The following is a 17,656-nucleotide window of genomic DNA, read 5'->3' as shown; positions in this document are numbered from 1 at the left end:
CGGACTTCCAGAACGGATTCCGTTCGACTTCCAAGGTACAACTGTATAGTGAATCTCCAGAAGAGGACAATTTCAATGGTGAATTGGCTACTATAAAAGCAGCTCTTTGTGAACTCTCAGCAAACGACTTGATGCCATGACCAAAAGTTCTTTCTTGATTGCAATGGGACAAGAAGATGGTCTCTAATCTAGGGAAGTCCTCTCCTGCCCACCTGAAAGGCAATCTTGCTCTCCATTTTTATTTTTGCATTTTTACATAGCATGACGACTCTAATATGTTCAGAAGTATCTGCTGCACGGCAAAACTGTTTCTAGCTACACGGACGAGCCTGGTAGCTAACCACAACTTTCAGGAGAGCACAGGGTGGAGCTGAGGTTAAAAAGGTTCACATTGTCTCATTCTGAAACTCACAGTTGCGAAGGAGAGTTCTCACCATGGCAGGGGGAAGAAAAGGGGGCATTCAAATCCCCTCATGAATGTCAATTGACCCTGCTCTCAATGGAAGCAATGAGAGCACCATGAGCTTCACAGATGCAAGGAAGATTGCTTATATTCCCATGTTTGCATGGGTGTTCGATTCAGAATCTACCTTACAAAACTCCAACACGTTTTATTAAAAAAAAAACCAGCCTGGTTTCACGAAGCGATTAAAGGTTATTTTTTTTAATTGAGAGCTTCCCTCCCTGCAATATATCCTTTTCAATGTCTTTTGCTATCAAATTACGAATAAAGTTAGGGTTTCTGTAGACGGATCAGGAAGCTGCAGGAAAATCAGATGGTGGATTTTCTTTCTTGTAGATCTTGCCAGGATTTTTGTAGGCATTTGCACAACTGCCAGCTTTGTGCATCGTGCTGTGTCTCCCACTAAAGTAGGTTGGACGGGAGGAATAAAAGGAGGGAGACACTTAGGCACAGAGGCAGGCCTTTCTAGCGCTCGCTCACAATATTTTGCTGCCTGAGGCAGAGCAGTAAATTACACCTCCTGCCTTTACTCAAGTTTATATAGTACCCCAGACCAACCCAGTTATTTTACCACATGAGGCAAAACATTTTAACAGGTTTTTTAAAAAAAGCATTGAAAAATTACAATAACACTAAGTTAAGCAATGAATAATTTGCTGCCATTTCATGACACCCTCAATCAGTTGCTCAAGGTGGCTGCCTCACTCTGTCTACTGTTAGGGGTGGCCCTTTGCTTCTCAAGTTTCTGGAATAGTCTATCCATACGGTCCCTGTGCAATCTCTTCAGAGGTATGGTGAATCATCGTTGGGTGGTTCCCTGAGGAGATGACATCTTTATGAACCAGTGTGCCTGCGACTGCTACCCACAATCCACTGCAATTGTGAAGGCTTTTAAAAAAAGCAACTGTTTGGGAAAATAATGGCAAATGCCCAGTTTGCTGTTGTGTGAATGTCTCCTAGCTGCGAGTCCAGCAGGATCCTGCCCGCCCCCTGTCACTAGGCGCTCCTGGAAGTGATTGGTGGAAATGGCCACGGTATGACTCAACCCATGGAACTGGAGAGCTGAATCAATCTTCTGTGTAAGGACATGATAGCCTCCCCTCACCAAGAAAATGAAAGTCTGCATATAAGCAAATCTCTCGTGCAGTTACTGACTCATAGAATTGGTGCCTCTCCCAGCTCTGTACTTGCTCTGGTATACTCCTGGGAGGAAATGGCGTTGGGGCTTTCGAGATTTCGAACCAGCACAGTGGTTACATGAAACAGGAGTTTGGTAGGCCCGGAGATCCCAAAGTGCTAACATCATAGGAGAGTTTCAGAGCTCCGCCATGTGGCCTAACCACAGCTGATGCAACTGATACTCTAGGGTGTGCCAGAGGTTTTCTGGTTGTACGTTCAGGACAGGAAAGCAATTAGGAAATGCAATTAAATTGCTTCTTTTCCATATTTTTTTAAATTAAAAAATTAATAGTTTCTAAACAGCAGCAGATGTAGGAACTGACCACAACCAGAACTGTGATTACATTTGCTATAAAAACAATTGATGGCATGAAGAAAGGAAATCAAATCCCAAGTTCTTTAAAACAACTGAGGCACAAGTGAAACTTCAGACAGAAAACGAACAATTACCGTGTTGCTTTTCTTTTAGCTGCAGTTAAATTTTGCCAAATCTCTAATGCAGCCCAATTAACGTATGATACGACAAGCTCGGGCTGCTCATTTCTCTTTGAAATTCAAATGATTTCATGCCGAAATATAGCACCTATCCTAATTGTTGTTTTCTGCAGTCGCCGAGGTGAAAATGTGTGGTACTGGGTGGCTATGCAACATCTGAACATTCAGTCCTGAATATTGATTTAAAATAATTTGACCCTTCTCTTGAGCCGAAAAAATTCCCAGAGTAACTTGCATAATAATAATAATAATAATAATAATAATAATAATAAATAAAGACATGCCCTGCTCTTTGGCTTACAGTCTAAAAGACATGCCACAAAAAGAAAAAGAGATGGGGAAGCAAACTTGGGAACCAGTTATTAAAGTTATGGTCCTCTGTCAGCTTGCGTGCCTACAGAGAGCCAGTGTGGTGTAGTGGTTAGGAGCAATAGACTCGTAATCTGGTGAACCGGGTTCGATTCCCTACTCCTCCACATGCAGCTGCTGGGTGACCTTGGGCCAGTCACACTTCTCTGAAGTCTCTCAGCCCCACTCACCTCACAGAGTGTTTGTTGTGGGGAAGGAAGGGAAAGGAGAATGTTAGCCGCTTTGAGACTCCTTTGGGTAGTGATAAAGCGGAATATCAAATCCAAACTCTTCTTCTTCTACAGCCTGAGACTTCTCCTGTATGAAAGTCGTCTCTGCTTTGCTCTTTTCATGCCCCTCCTCATTCTAGGAGACAGTGGGGCAGGGGAAGGTGGGGAATCTACTGATCCACCCATCCCTCACCTGAACTGTCTTCCTTTGCCACACCCTGCCTGCCTTCCTCTGCCTCGGACTGCCCTGACTCTCCCTCCTCCCCATGTGGGTGGCGTGACATCCCATAAATCACTGGTCCCCTCTCCTGGGGGACCCCTGCATCTGCCACACACGCTTTGGAGCCCTGCCAGTCCCTGGCACTAACAACAACAACTAAGTGACTGACTTTAAGATACAGTGGTACCTCGGGTTACATACGCTTCAGGTTACAGACTCCGCTAACCCAGAAATAGTACCTTGGGTTAAGAACTTTGCTTCAGGATGAGAACAGATATCGCACGGTGGTGGCACAGTGTCAGCAGGAGGCCCCATTAGCTAAAGTGGTGCTTCAGGTTAAGAACAGACCTCTGGAAAGAATTAAGTTCTTAACTGAGGTACCACTGTACAGAGATACTGTCCTTTCAGCATCACGTGGGCCTAGGACCCACGCACCTACGGGACCGCCTCTCCTGGCATGCCCCACAGAGGACCTTAAGGTCCACAAATGACAACATTTTGGATTTCCCAAGTCACAAAGTGGTTAGATTGGTCTCAGCTAGGGCCAGGGCCTTTTCAGTACTGGCCCCGACTGGAACGCTCTGTCAGTACTGGAACGCTCTGTCACAAGAGACTAGGGCCCTGAGGGACTTGACATCTTTCCGCAGGGCTTGCAAGACAGAGCTGTTCTGCCTGGCCTTTGGTTTGGACTCAGTCTGACTCTTATGTTTTCCTTCCCCTTACGGTTCTGATCCATGGGCTACTTTTAAAATGAGGCTGCATTTTAAATTGCATTTTAACCTGTATTTTAAATTGGTCGCCCCCCCCCCCATTATGTTTTTACTGTAATTTTACTGGTGTTAGCCACCCTGAGCCCGGCTCTGGCTGGGGAGGGTGGGGTATAAATAAAATTAATTCATCACCATCATCATCTTTGCAATTCCAGAGGTATGGCACAAATGTCCCCTGCCCGATATGGCGAAACTATGTTCATGTCGGAACGTTTATTGGCTCCGCTCAGCTCCTGAAACACGTAACCAGGTTAGCATTTAAGGTTCTTTGGTGATAATGCAGGGCTGTTACACACTCATTTCTCCAGCCATAAAAAGCCACACACTCCGATTCATGACTTCGGTTTCACACAGGGGGGAAACTACATATGGCGAGGAACCATAAAGTTTTTGCGTTACCACGTGCGAGGGAACATTGAAAGCCTGTGATTCCCCCTGAGTTGGTAGCCGCTGTTCAGCAAAAGCAGCTCTCAGGCAACAGTGAGGTGGCTAAACCACTGCAGGCAGAAACGGAAAGGTGTGAATTTGAGCACGCTCTGAGGGAAATTACAGTGGTACCTCGGGTTACAGATGCTTCAGGTTACAGACGCTTCGGGTTACAGACTCCGTTAACCCGAAAATAGTACTTTGGGTTAAGAACTTTGCTTCAGGATGAGAGCAGAAATCGCGTGGCAGCGGCGCAGCGGCAGCAGGAGGCCCCATTAGCTAAAGTGGTACCTCAGGTTAAGAACAGTTTCAGGTTAAGAACGGACTTTCCAGAATGAATTAAGTTCTTAGCCCGAGGTACCACTGTATTCTGCTCAACCTTTAACACTGAACAAGAAACAGAAAAGTTAATCCACAAGTAATACCACCTTACCAGTGGTATTCAGTGTTATTTCCACGCAGACAGGACCCATCCAAATAAATGGACGCAGCTAATTTAGGCCCATTAATTTAATCCATAGACTCATGGAACTGTAGAGTCAGAAGGGACCCCTGGGGTCATCTAGTCCAACCCCCTGCAAGGCAGGAATCTCAGCTAAAGCATTCATGACAGATAACTACCCAACCCATGCTTAAAAACCTCCAAGGAAGGAGAGTTTACAACTTCCTGAGGGAGACCATTCCACCACTGAACAGGTCTTACTGCCAGAAAATAATAATAATAATAATAATAATAATAATAATAATAATAATAATAATTTTATTGATTTTATATACTGCCCTATACTCGGAGGTCTCAGGGCAGTTCACAGCTCTTCCTGATGTTTAGTCAGAATCTCCTTTCTTTCATTAATTGCTGTTACATCCATACTTCCCTTTGTCCCGCAATTTCATCCATTTGGTTCGTGACTTCTAGGCATGGGTTTGAGAGGTTTTCCTTTTGTTATTGTTTTTTTAATTAATATTTTATTAAGTTTTATCAATAAAAAAGTTCAGAAAGATACAAAAAACAAAAAAAATACAAAATTACAAAATACAAAAATACAAACATTAAACACAAAAAAGAAGAAAAAGGTAACACATATAAAAGAAAACAATCCCTCTTTTTTAAAAATTTCTCATCTTTAGTTAACTTATTTTCCTGACTTCCTCACGTCTCCTTTTTTTGTATCCCTTTTGAAAATTGGTTCAGCAAGTTCATTTTATCTATTATCAGTCCCATCTTACATTTTACCTTGTTGCTAGAACCCCTTCAATTCATTTCAATGTCATCGGCATTCAAAAATTTTACAGTGTTTCTGTAAATAAGTTTTAAATTTCCTCCAATCTTCTTCCACCAACTCTTCTCCCTGGTCTCGGATTCTGCCAGTCATTTCCGCCAGTTCCATATAATCTATTAATTGCACCTGCCATTCTTCCAGAGTGGGTAGGTCTTGTGACTTCCAATGCTTTGCAATGAGAATTCTTGCTGCTGCTGTAGCATACAGAAAGAAAATTCTATCCTTCTTTAACACCGATTGGCCAACTATGCCCAGGAGAAAGGCCTCTGGTTTCTTCAGGAAAGTATATTTAAATACCTTTTTCATTTCGTTATAGATCATCTCCCAGAAAGCCTTAATCTTTGGGCACGTCCACCAAAGGTGGAAGAATGTACCTTCAATTTCTTTACAGAGGTTTTCCTTTTGTCCCATTGCTTTACCCAGGAAAAGCCACCATTTACCGCTGAATTGGAATAAGGTCAACCCACAGAAAATCCGATTCACGTTCGTTCCGATTCAGTGGTAAGACGGCAAGTTTTCCTGGGGAAAGTGGCAAGAGGTAAAATAAATAAATAAATTTCTCTCTCAGACTTGTGCCTACAAATCAGAGGACAACCAGAAGTGTGGTTGAACCCTGAGCTGAAGTAACACTGGATACAACCCAAAAGGTGGAGCTACTCTGCCTGGTTATGGTGAGTGTCGTACAATACAATGCTGAGCTTAGGGTTGCCATACGTCCAGAATTTGCCAGACATATCTGGAATGCTTCGGTCGCAAGCCGCTTCTGCAAATTGTCCGGGACGTATCGCAGCAGCCCATGCTGGGGGTGCCGCTTTTGCTGATTCTTCCCAGAAATAGCTCAAAAACCTTGCGATTTTGCAAAAAAAGCTCAACAATTTAGGGCCAAACTAAAAACCACCACCACCAAAAAGCAATTCAATAGCTTTGCCAAAAAAGAGCTTTAAAAAAAGCTCCCTCCCCCATACTCAACTAAGGGTGGAAATTTGTGTGATGGGCCAGACTCCCTGTTTCAGATCTTCCCTCTTAATCCATGGGTGCTGGAGCAGGGCATGGCGGGGGGGGGGCACAGCCAGTGAGCATGACCCCAATCTCTCCTTACAAGCAACTTTGATTGCATGAGGGGTGATCATATAAAAGGGACTTCTGGCTTAGAGATAAGCTGCGGTTTTTTTATTGGCATTCTATTATTGACTAGTCGTTTTCGATTGCTTTTGTGTGTGGGGGGTGTCATTTTTTGCTTTGAGAAATCATATGAAACGAAAAGCAGACTATGCATTTTCAAATTAATAAAATTTGACCCCAAAGGACTCAAAACACACACTTGAACATTACAAAAGCTATTTGTTCATCTCTGTAGAAGCAAAGTTCTGCCTAACGCACACATCTTTGAGAGCCCTTCCATATCACCAAATTGTTTGCTGCAAAAGTTGCTGCTATGATGTGCAAGGACACAGGCAGGCAGCTGAGCTCCTTTCTTCTCCTGGAAAATCCACGAGAGATCTCACATGTAAACAAATTGTTAGATTAGACAAAATGTCCCAGACAGATGGATGGTACACAAGCAATTAACTGACCAAAGAAAGCCCTTGTAATATTGTTGTGCTTAGCTAACTGCACTCCAGCATAATTAAGACATAATTAGAGTTGTTTGGAAAAGTAGAGATGGTTGGAAAATATCAGGATGTGGGCTGATCAAGCTTTTAGCGACAGGCTTTTTATCTAGATAACAAGACAAGGGGGCCATCTAGAGGCTAGAGTAAGACACTCAAGAAACAACACAACTAATAAGTTAATAAATATTATCATTTCTGCTGGGAATGTCAACTGGTGCAAGATTTTTGAAATTAAATTTTGACAAAAATGATAAACATTACCAAAGAAACCCTTGTTTGCCCTCCAAAATTAATGTTACTGAATATTTTTGATGATACCCATCTTCTTTGGCGATCACTCGTAGCCGAGTAAGATTGTCTTCCTTGAACACGGTCTTAACAGTGAGTCCGTAAATGACTGTGGAGGCCAATTCTGGATCCACACATCCTTCCACAGTGGGGACATAGGTTTCCAGGTGGGAGTTGATCATGGTGAGGGTTTGCCAAACATGCCTTCTTCTTAGTATGTTTCTCCCTTTCGTCCTGAGTTCAAGTGTCTTCAAAGCCCATGAAACCTTTGGTAAAGGCTGTTCTCTAGTTAGAGCACTCACAGGCCAGTGTTTCCCAGTTGTCAGTGTTTATGCTACATTTTAAAAGATTTGCCTTGAGAGAGTCTTTGAACCTCTTTTGTTGACCACCAGCATTACGCTTTCCATTTCTAAGTTCAGAATAGAGTTGTTGCTTTGGCAGACAATAATCAGGCATCTGCACAACATGAACCAGTCCAACAAAGTTGATGTGGAAGACTCATTGCTTCGACACTGATATATTGTTAAAATAATTGGTCTTATACATCTAGCCTGAAGAAAAGTGGCTGACCATTTTGGTTTGGTACAGATCCAGTGCTTTTTTTCTGGGGGGACGCAGGGGTACGCATGCCCCTAAACATTTTGTGAATCTAGGTTTGGCCTCATTGAGGGGCAGTATTTCAATATGAGTAGGAAAATGAGAGTACCCCTAAACATTTTTTAAAAAAGAAAAAAAGCACCGTACAGATCTATAGAGACTATGGAGCTGAAAGATTTTTGCAGGACTGGGATTGTAAAAGGGTAAAATAAGTGAAAAAGAAAGAAAAGGAAAATATTATTAAGAACTCTCCTGTCCCCTGCCATCAGGCAAGATTCTGGCCTATCAGGAATATAATGAACTGAGAAGCCAGGAAACCTTCAGTCCAGTGGCTTGATTTAAGCACAGCACAGCCCCCTAGAGATTTCCGGTGCCAATTCTCAGCTGACTTCCCTGTATATAAGCTTGTCAACTGAGAAGGTAGTAGGCGCTAGAGCTGAATGAATCTGTCAATTTTGGCTTCTCATTTTTTCTCATTTTCCCAGTCTTGTGCTCAGTTCTCCACATTCCCACCTCAGTCGGTGGTTTATTATTATTGTTTCAAAAGAAGTCCTCACAAAGATTCCTCAGCTTTGTAGTGCGTATGCCTCCTAATATACACAGTTTTGCCAGGACTTCCCCCTAATATAATGCAATTCTTGTACGTTATTTTCACTAATATATGTGTTTTTATGCCCATTTTGTGCCCATTTTTGTACACATTATTTGCTTGGAGAACTGCGTCACAAAGGTCCCATCTGCACTATCTGTTTAAAGCAGTATCGGGACTTCCGGGTTAGCGCCATCGGCTAATGGCGGATTCCCTCCGAGCTCCGGAGGGAATCGGCTCCGCAGGATTTGGGTCTTGCCGCTGTGGCGACGCGGGGACCCTTAAAAATCACAGGCGGTGAAGCCTGTGAACCTGGTGACTCGGCGGGCACCATTTGCGCCCCCGACCCGTGAAGGAGCCTTTTTAAAGGCTTTGGAACGGGAGACGGGGTGAGTGGTGCGGTGCTGTGAGTCGACTGCTTCTCCTACGGAGTGAAGCCACATGCCATGGTCGGAGAGCGCTGACTTCTTCCTGTGGACAATTGGATTTTAAAGCAGCAACCCGTGAGTAGTACGGAAATTGGATTTCTAAAGGAATTTTTTTTTTTGAATTAGGCACGATCAGGGAAGGCGTAAACAGGAAGTCTGTCTCCCCGTCCTATAAATAATCTAAAGCAAGGACTAACTAACTAAGGTCTAGAGGATTTTTTCCTTCTTATTGGGCAAAAGATATTAATTTCACGATTTGGCAGTTTAAGTAATCTTTACTGGAGGATAAGAGCTAATTTTTGGAGCTGAAGTGTCACCCCCCCCCCGGACCCGGGAGTGATCCGTGAGAAAGCCTGTTGGAGAGATATCGAAGAGCTTGACAGCTGTCAAACTAGCTGTCAAGACGGAAAAAGCGAACTTTGTTTTCTATTGTCTCTGCTGGTTATATTTGTTACAATTGGGTTATACTTTGTTGAAAATAAGGAAGAATCGATACATACTAACTTGATTTTTGGATTTGAACTGGAAGGAATACTAAGTAACCAAAATCCCTCTAGAGGGGGTTTTGGGACATTACAAGAATGGCTGAAGGAGGGAAAACTCAAGCTAAATTGGACAGAATTTTCTTTCTCTTGGGAAAGTTACAAGGCCAAATTGATGTTTTGGCTACTAACGTTGCAACCCTGGACTTAACAGTAAACAAGTGCATTGAATTTGATTAGGATTTGATCCGGGAAGTTCATGCAGCTGGACAAGAGTAGAAAGTTGAGAACTTTGAGAGTGTGGAGAAAGAGACACATGTTGTTTTTGAGGAAAGGGAAGGAGGAGATGTGGTGTTGCAGATGACAAAGGAGAGCCAGAGTCCTGACATGATGGTTACAAAGGAAAACAAGAATTGGATGATGAAAATCTGGTCCAAATTGGAGACTGAAGAATGGAGAGATCTCTATATGTGGAGATCTGAAGACCTAAGGATTACAAATTTGATTAAGGTGAAAGTTGGAGCTTTGGGGACATTTGGACATGAAAGGAGCAAGAAACAAGATTTGGGCTCCACTTTTAAGTATGGTAGTCTGGCTGGAGGAAGCATTGTCCACATCGGGTTAGAGCATCTCCGAGATCTGGTGTTTAATATTAAGGACTATCAAAAAAACCGGCAGAGAGGAACTGAGAGACAATTAAGGGCCTCGGACGTGAGATCTCCAGGCTGATAGCAGATTAAGACTAATGGACATTTGTTGGGGATTGAAACCAGGAAAGGGGATGGGGTGGGGTTTGGGGATCCAAAGGGTGTATAATTATAATTTGTCTTTTTATTTTGTTTTGTTATCAGTATGAAAAGTGGGGAATTCGTGGAAGGGAATTTGGGTCAACTTTAGAAATAAGGATTTAAGAATGAGTACTGAGGTATAAATTTTGAGGTTTATAAGGTAAAATTGTTTTTTTAAAATGGATTAAGTATAAAAAGGATAAAAATTGGGGACAAGAACTTGTTGAATTTACAATTTGAATTGGAATATAAGAAGGGGAGGTGCGGGGAAGTCAGGGAAATATGTTATAGAAAATAAGGATTGTAAACTGTATATGTTTTTAATTTTTCTTTTTCTTTTTTCTTTTTGGCTTTTTAAAATGGAAAATTCTTAATAAATATTTATTTTTTAAAAAATAAAAAAATAAAGCAGTATTGTACCACTCTGAACAGTCAAGGCTTTCCCCCAAATAATCCTGAGGCTCACAGTTTGTTAGGGATGCTGAGATTAGTCAGTAGACCGCAATTCTAACAGAGCTACAATTGCCAGAGCAGTTCGGTCCCACTTCCCTGGGAAAATGTACAAAAATGCATATACTCGGGTATACTCATGCATGGAAATACATTTAGCAGTGAAGATAGCAAAAAAAACCCCCGCCTGATATTAGGGGGAATCGCCTTGCCAAAATGCTGGTGAATTCTCACGAGGACTTAAAAAAAAAGAATAATCTCAAACAGATGTGGAGAAGCAGAGGTCTGAATATAGGGAATTGAGAGAAACAAATGTACATATTTCCCAATCCCTTCTGTGAAACAGCCTTCCCCACCACATACAGTGGTACCTCAGGTTATAGATGCTTTAGGTTACAGATGCTTCAGGTTACAGACTCCGCTAACCCAGAAATAGTACCTCGGGTTAAGAACTCTGCTTCAGGATGAGAACAGAAATCGTGCGGTGTGGCAGCAGCGGGAGGCCCCATTAGCTAAAGTGGTACCTCAGGTTAAGAACAGTTTCAGGTTAAGAATGGACCTCCAAAACAAATTAAGTTCTTAACCCGAGGTACCACTGTACCAGAGACAGTTTTATTTCCCCCCCAATGGATCAGGTGAAAGTCAGGTCCAGTAGAGTTAATCTGAGTGACGGAAAGCACACAGAGCTGACAGAGAATGTGGGAAAGAACATCACTCTTCCAACTTCCTAGTTTAGCTTTCCAGGGGAGAAAATGGGGTAGCCAACTTCACCAGCCCATGACCAAGGAAGTATTAAATTGGTTTAAATTGCTCTTTTCCAGAAGAAAAGAACACATCTATGCAATGGAGTGGCACTTCAGATCTTGACAACACATCTACAGGACTCTGACTGTACCTAAAAGGGAAATCTGGACATCATAACCATAACTTTTCAAAAAACAAGGCTATATACAAACCCAGGGGTACCATATTTCAGAGAGTGAAAATCTGGATAGAAAAGTGATTGAGGATTTCCCTAGACATTTCCGCCCGGACACAATTCCCAATGGCTGAATCCCGGGCATGTCCAGGAAATTCAGGACATATGGCAACCCTAACAAACCCATATGCTTACCCATATGTTTCCCCCTGTTTTATTGTCTTTAAAGATGTTTTTTTTAAAAAAACCCAGCAACGAACCCATAAAAATAATGTGGAAAAATAAATTGCTCAGTTGGAGGCACTTTTTATTGGTTGCGCGGATAAGGGATGCATTCTGAAGGAAATAAATGTATCTGGAGATATGGGCTAGGAAAAGAGGCTTGATTAAAAATGAATTAGCTATAATACTGTGAGATGCAGAAGAGCATGGCCAAGTCTCATGTTTTATTGAGCAAGGCTTTACTGTCCCGTGTTTCTGTTAACATGGGGTTTTATTTGCGAAAGTGAAACCCATACGTAGCAATTCAGCCAGTATGCTGATTCTTATGGGAGGGTAGGGCTCAAGGGAGGAAAGTAACAGCATCTTATGTCTCTTTCCAGTCTTAGAAGCATAGGATCATAAAAGTGTAGGGTTGAAAGTGACCTCAAGCATGGTCAAATCTGAGTAACTGCAGACCCTCCAAGTGCCCCTATTTTCCAGGGACAGTCCCGGATTTACAGAAGCTGTCCTGGTTTCTCATTTGATCCCAGAATGTCCCTCTTTTCCTTAAAGGTAAAGGGACCCCCATGACCAACTCTGGGGTTGCGGCACTCATCTCGCTTTATTGGCCAAGGGAGCCGGCATACAGCTGCCGGGTCATGTGGCCAGCATGACTAAGCCGCTTCTGGCAAACCAGAACAGCGCATGGAAACACCGTTTACCTTCCCGCCAGAGCAGTACCTATTTATCTACTAGCACTTTGATGTGCTTTCGAACTGCTAGGTTGGCAGGAGCAGGGACCGAGCAACGGCAGCTCACCCCGTCACGGAGATTCGAACCGTCGACCTTCTGATCAGCAAGTCCTAGGTTCTGTGGTTTAAGCCACAGCGCCACCCACGTCCCAATCTCTTTTCCTTAGGACGTTCCTATTTTCATCGGAGAAATGTCGGAGGGTATGGAGTTATGCGACCCCCAAGCCAAGGAGATAAGTAACTATGCAACCTTTAGAAGACATCTGAAGGCAGCCCTGTACAGGGAAGTTCTTTAGTATTTAAAGTTCTGTGGTGTTTTTATATATGTTGGAAGCCACCCAACATATATAAGTGGCTGGGGCAACCCAGCCAGATGGGCGGGGTATAAATAATAAAATTTTTATTATTATTATGCAATAAGTCGTCCCTATTTTCATCGGAGAAATGTTGGAGGCTATGTAACTGCAGTTCATTCTTTTATTTGGGTTTGGGGAGTCTTGTCATCTGGGCAGTCCAGGACCTCCATACACACTGCCTGGGCTTGTGCCCCAGAGACGTTACTTAGGTACTGCTGACACAGCAGTGTCTTCATCTATTCTCTCTCGAGACAGACAGATGCCAACAATATTTATATCCAAAGGAATTGTCATTAGATCAGCACACCTTTGACCAAATACACTTTCCTATTAGAACAACAACAACAAAAAGACAGCACGAACCAATTCTAACCAATCAACAGAATCACATGGTACAGTCATCACTGGACCATACCACTTTGGAATGCTGGGGAGGCAGCACGTGGCTGAATGCCTCTCCACTTAAAAAGGCTCTGCAGGTGGAAAGACCGCTTGCCAAGGTTGGAGTTTGCTCCTAGTAACATCTCTGACATCATGTTAGCTCTCCAACTTCATGGGAAATCAGCTTTAACAGTTATTTCGGGTGGAAACTCTCTCTACTGCTGGCTGTGCAAACTGGAAGGGTGGAAAGCACTGTGGGATTTGTGCCGCATTGCTGTTGCTAAGTCCCGTTTGGACTGTGCTACCGGTCGTGATTCTGCTAATTCCTGAATCTAGAGTAACGTGATCAGCATAATTGTACTGGGGAAGAAAGGAGAAGACACAGTATTTAAAGGGAGAGCAGGGTTTTCCTCCCTTGTGGGCAGATGAGATGGCTGCCATCGTGAGCTGGTCTTGGCTCAGTTGGTTGCAGGTAATTCCTAGTCTTAATCCGTATCGGACAGATGCTCCTCTGATCTCTTAAAGCTATCTGGACCATAGCTTTGATTGGTAGATGACAGTCACCATCCTGCTTTAAATATCTATAATCCAAGATGAAAGGCAGTACAACTTCCAAAACAAAACCTGATAAGCATTGGCTCTCTCTCTGTTAGACGGCAATGATAATCTCCTTGAAAGAGTCCACCTGAAGATTTACTCAATTAAAGACACATAAGAATTAGAATCCCATTCTTGCACAGGACCTGACATTGTACTATTGGAAAGCTCAAGGTCCAAGGTGTCTCCGGAGCAGTTAAGATTTTGCACCAGTCTGTTGATTCTAACTTCCAAGTACAGTGGTACCTCAGGTTACATACGCTTCAGGTTACATACGCTTCAGGTTACAGACTCCGCTAACCTAGAAATAGTGCTTCAGCTTAAGAACTTTGCTTCAGGATGAGAACAGAAACCGGGCTCCGGCGGCGCGGCAGCAGCAGGAGGCCCCATTAGCTAAAGTAGTGCTTCAGGTTAAGAACAGTTTCAGGTTAAGTACGGACCTCTGGAACGAATTAAGTACTTAACCTGAGGTACCACTGTAATGCTTTTCATGTTTTTTGTGGGGGTTTTTTGGAGCTGTATAGAGGAATACCACAGTAGGAGCAAAAATGTGTGATTGGATATTGAAGATATTTCACGTTACTTATTGTTTTGCCCTTCATGTACTGAACCAAGGGACAATCTGATCAGCTATTCTTGTACAGTATGCTTGGGTAAGATGCCACAAGATACCGCAATAGAATAGTTAACAGATAAAAGATGGTACATTACTGATAAGGTAGCACTATTTGCCACACAGCTAGTAAACTACATGCAAGGTTTTTGTTTTTTTAAAGGAAAACCTTTTAATGGTATTTAATGAATTGATATATTGGTGCACTGATGCACTGCAGATATGGGTTTTAATTATGATGGATCTTACAGATATGGTAAAGGCCCATTATATTCTGCTAATGGCTAAATAGATTATGTATGAACGAGATGTGAGGTTTTTTTCTTTTTCTCCTTTCAAAGGCCTTTGGTTATGTGCAATAAAGTTTATTAATCCTTCCCTATGCATGGCTAAAAATTAAACCTATTGAACAACCGAGTTACTGGTTTTCTCCCAGCAGAGGGTGCTTTTTGTTTTTCTTTTTCTTTCCCGACAGCGTATAAGTCATTGGAAAGCCGAAAGCCCCGGTTTGAAATAAATAAGTAAACCTGTAGCAGCAAACGTGATATATTGCAGCAATAAATTATGAGTGGCTTTAAACAAAAATGAAAGGAGAGAGAAAAATGTCAAAGCACTCTCATATGAAAACAGTTCTTAAAAAGGAGCCAAAACCTCACAGCAGGGGTGAGTCATGTGATACCTTGCTTTTGGTTTTCTAGTGCATCACTCTTTTGATTTACTTGAGCCATGACCTCAGCTCTTGTTCCCTTACTGGACGTTGCCCTTCGTAGGGTCTCTGGTGTTGTTGCACTTACACAACAAAACACAAACAAGCCTGCCAAGTCCTCGCTTTGGCTCAGCTTCTCCTTCACTTACAATGGAAAAAAGGGAAAACTTCCCATTCATATGGTCTCAAGAGTGGACCTCCTCCTTCTCACTCAAGAACTGAGCTGAATTCTTCCCTGTGTGTCAATCACCTTACAAAAATGGACAATTGCAAGCCATTTACCCCCCACTTACCCCTTTAAGGGTTCTGAAGAAGGTTTAGGTCTACCTGACAGGAGCGAGCCAGCAGTAAATCGAACCGAACAAATATGAGTTAACTCTTTATGAGCAAAAACAGGGTGTGCACAAGAGCGTCAGGCCTGGTGAGCAAAGCTTCCGTGAAGCAGTTGCTGAGACCAAAGGTCCCTGTCTCCCCACAGTTGCCTAAGTCCCTTCCTCTTCAGGGTTTCCCCTCAAGCAATCTGAGACTGTGCCTGTAGGAAGCTAACTTCTCCTCTGCCCTCTTTATGCCTCCTCTGGACCTGGGAGAACAGCAGGGAGGGGAGCTTGTCGCAGGATGATGATGTTGATAACAATGATACTAATTTATTATTGATACCCCGCCCATCTAGCTGGGTTTCCCCAGCCACTCTGGGCGGCTCCCAACAGAATACCGTATTTTTCACTCTATAAGACGCACCAGACCAAAAGACACACCTAATTTTTGGAGGAGGAAAACAAGAAAAAAAATACTCTGAATCTCAGAAGCCAGAACAGCAAGAGGGATCGCTGCACAGTGAAAGCAGCAATCCCTCTTGCTGTTCTGGCTTCTGGGATAGCTGTGCAGCCTCCATTCGCCCCATAAGATGCACACACATTTCCCCTTACTTTTTAGGAGGGAAAAGTGAGTCTTATAAAGCAAAAACTACAGTATTAAAAACACAATAAAACATCTTATATTAAAAACTTCCCTAAACAGGACTGCCTTGAGATGTTTTCTAAAAGTCAGATAGTTGTTTATTTCATTGACATCTGATGGGAGGGTGTTCCACAGGGCGGGCGCCACCACCGAGAAGGCTGTCTGCCTGGTTTCCTGTAGCCTCACTTCTCGCAGTGAGGGAACTGCCAGAAGGACCTCGGAGCTGGACCTCAGTGTCTGGGCTGAATGATGGGAGTGGAGACGCTCCTTCAGGTATACTGGGCTGGACCACCTGTGCCTCTTCACCAGCCAGACTCATTTCTGCCTCAGCTTCTGCCTCTGATTCTGGACTTCTCTTTGCCACACACTCGCCCCACTCACTAAAACCCTGTTACCTCTTCAGCTTCCAACACCTCCTCTTCCCAGTCCTCTCCCTCTTCTCCCTCTGACCCCTCATTGTCACCCCACCACCACTCTGAATCTTCTGCCCTTGGGGGTTCCCCAGCTGGTTCCGCCCACCATTCCTCTGTGTCCAACCAGTCTGTGACATCGCCCTTGTCATGTAGGGATGGAGTACTTGTGGCTTTCGAGATGCTATTGGACTCCAGCTCCCATCAACGTCTGGCCAATATGGTCAGTGACCAGGCATGATGGGAGCTGTAGTGCGGTGGCTACTGGTACCTCACCCCTGTATTAAAGATACAGGGGTATCTGTTCTTTGCTACATCCGGTCACCTTACATGGGTTTCAGCAAAATCTGTCTTTGCATAAGACAATATATACATATACATATACATTTTTCTTTTTCATTACATTTTTCTTTTTTACAATTTAGAATATTCATTTAAACAACCTTAAAATATCAGTGACTTTCCTTCTTCTCTTTCAATTATTCATTTTGCATAACATAAATCCCTGCATATTTTATATAAACTAAACCATTCAGTATTCCATTATTACTTCCATCAAAACTTATTTACACTGTTTAATTTATCTTAATGCTGCCAAAGTTTTCAAGTGTATACTATTTCCCCCCATATATTCAATAAACACTTTCCCCATCTTCTTTAAATGACTGTTCTTCTTGTTCTCTTATTCTAGAAGTTAGATCTGCAAGCTGCACATATTCCATCAGTTTAAGTTGCCATTCTTCTTTGGTTGGGACCTCACTCGTTCTCCATTTTTTGGCTAACAAAACACGGGCCACCGTAGTGGCATACATACAGTGGTGCCTCGCAAGACGAAATTAATCCGTTCCGCAAGTCTCTTCGTCTAGCAGTTTTTTCGTCTTGCGAAGCAACCTTATTAGCGGCTTAGCGGATTAGCGCTATTAGCGGTTTAGCGGCTTAGCGGCTAAAAGGCCATTAGCGGCTTAGCGGCTTAGAAAAAGGGGGGAGCGAAAAAAATCGCAAGACTCGCAAGACTTTTTCGTTTTGCGAAGCAAGCCCATAGGGAAATTCGTCTTGCGAAGCGCATCGAAAAACGGAAAACCCTTTCGTCTAGCGGGTTTTTCGTCTTGCAAGGCATT

At 43.1% G+C, this 17,656-nt stretch overlaps 1 long non-coding RNA gene across 1 annotated transcript in view; it reads right to left on the bottom strand.

Moving 5' to 3' along the window:
- The window catches only part of LOC309535201, a 63,769-nt gene extending 46,447 nt beyond the window's left edge, over positions 1-17,322 (bottom strand). The window contains exon 1 of the long non-coding RNA XR_014221104.1: positions 17,205-17,322. This is a non-coding gene — a long non-coding RNA (uncharacterized lncRNA). The remainder of the gene's footprint in view (positions 1-17,204) is intronic.
- Between the last annotated feature and the right edge of the window lie 334 nt (positions 17,323-17,656).

The sequence above is a fragment of the Podarcis vaucheri genome (genome assembly GCF_965113315.1).
Source record: "Podarcis vaucheri genome assembly, chromosome: 6".
Taxonomy (NCBI): Eukaryota; Metazoa; Chordata; class Lepidosauria; order Squamata; family Lacertidae; genus Podarcis; species Podarcis vaucheri.
Note: the sequence above shows the minus strand (reverse complement) of the source record. Positions and strands in the feature narration are given on the sequence as shown.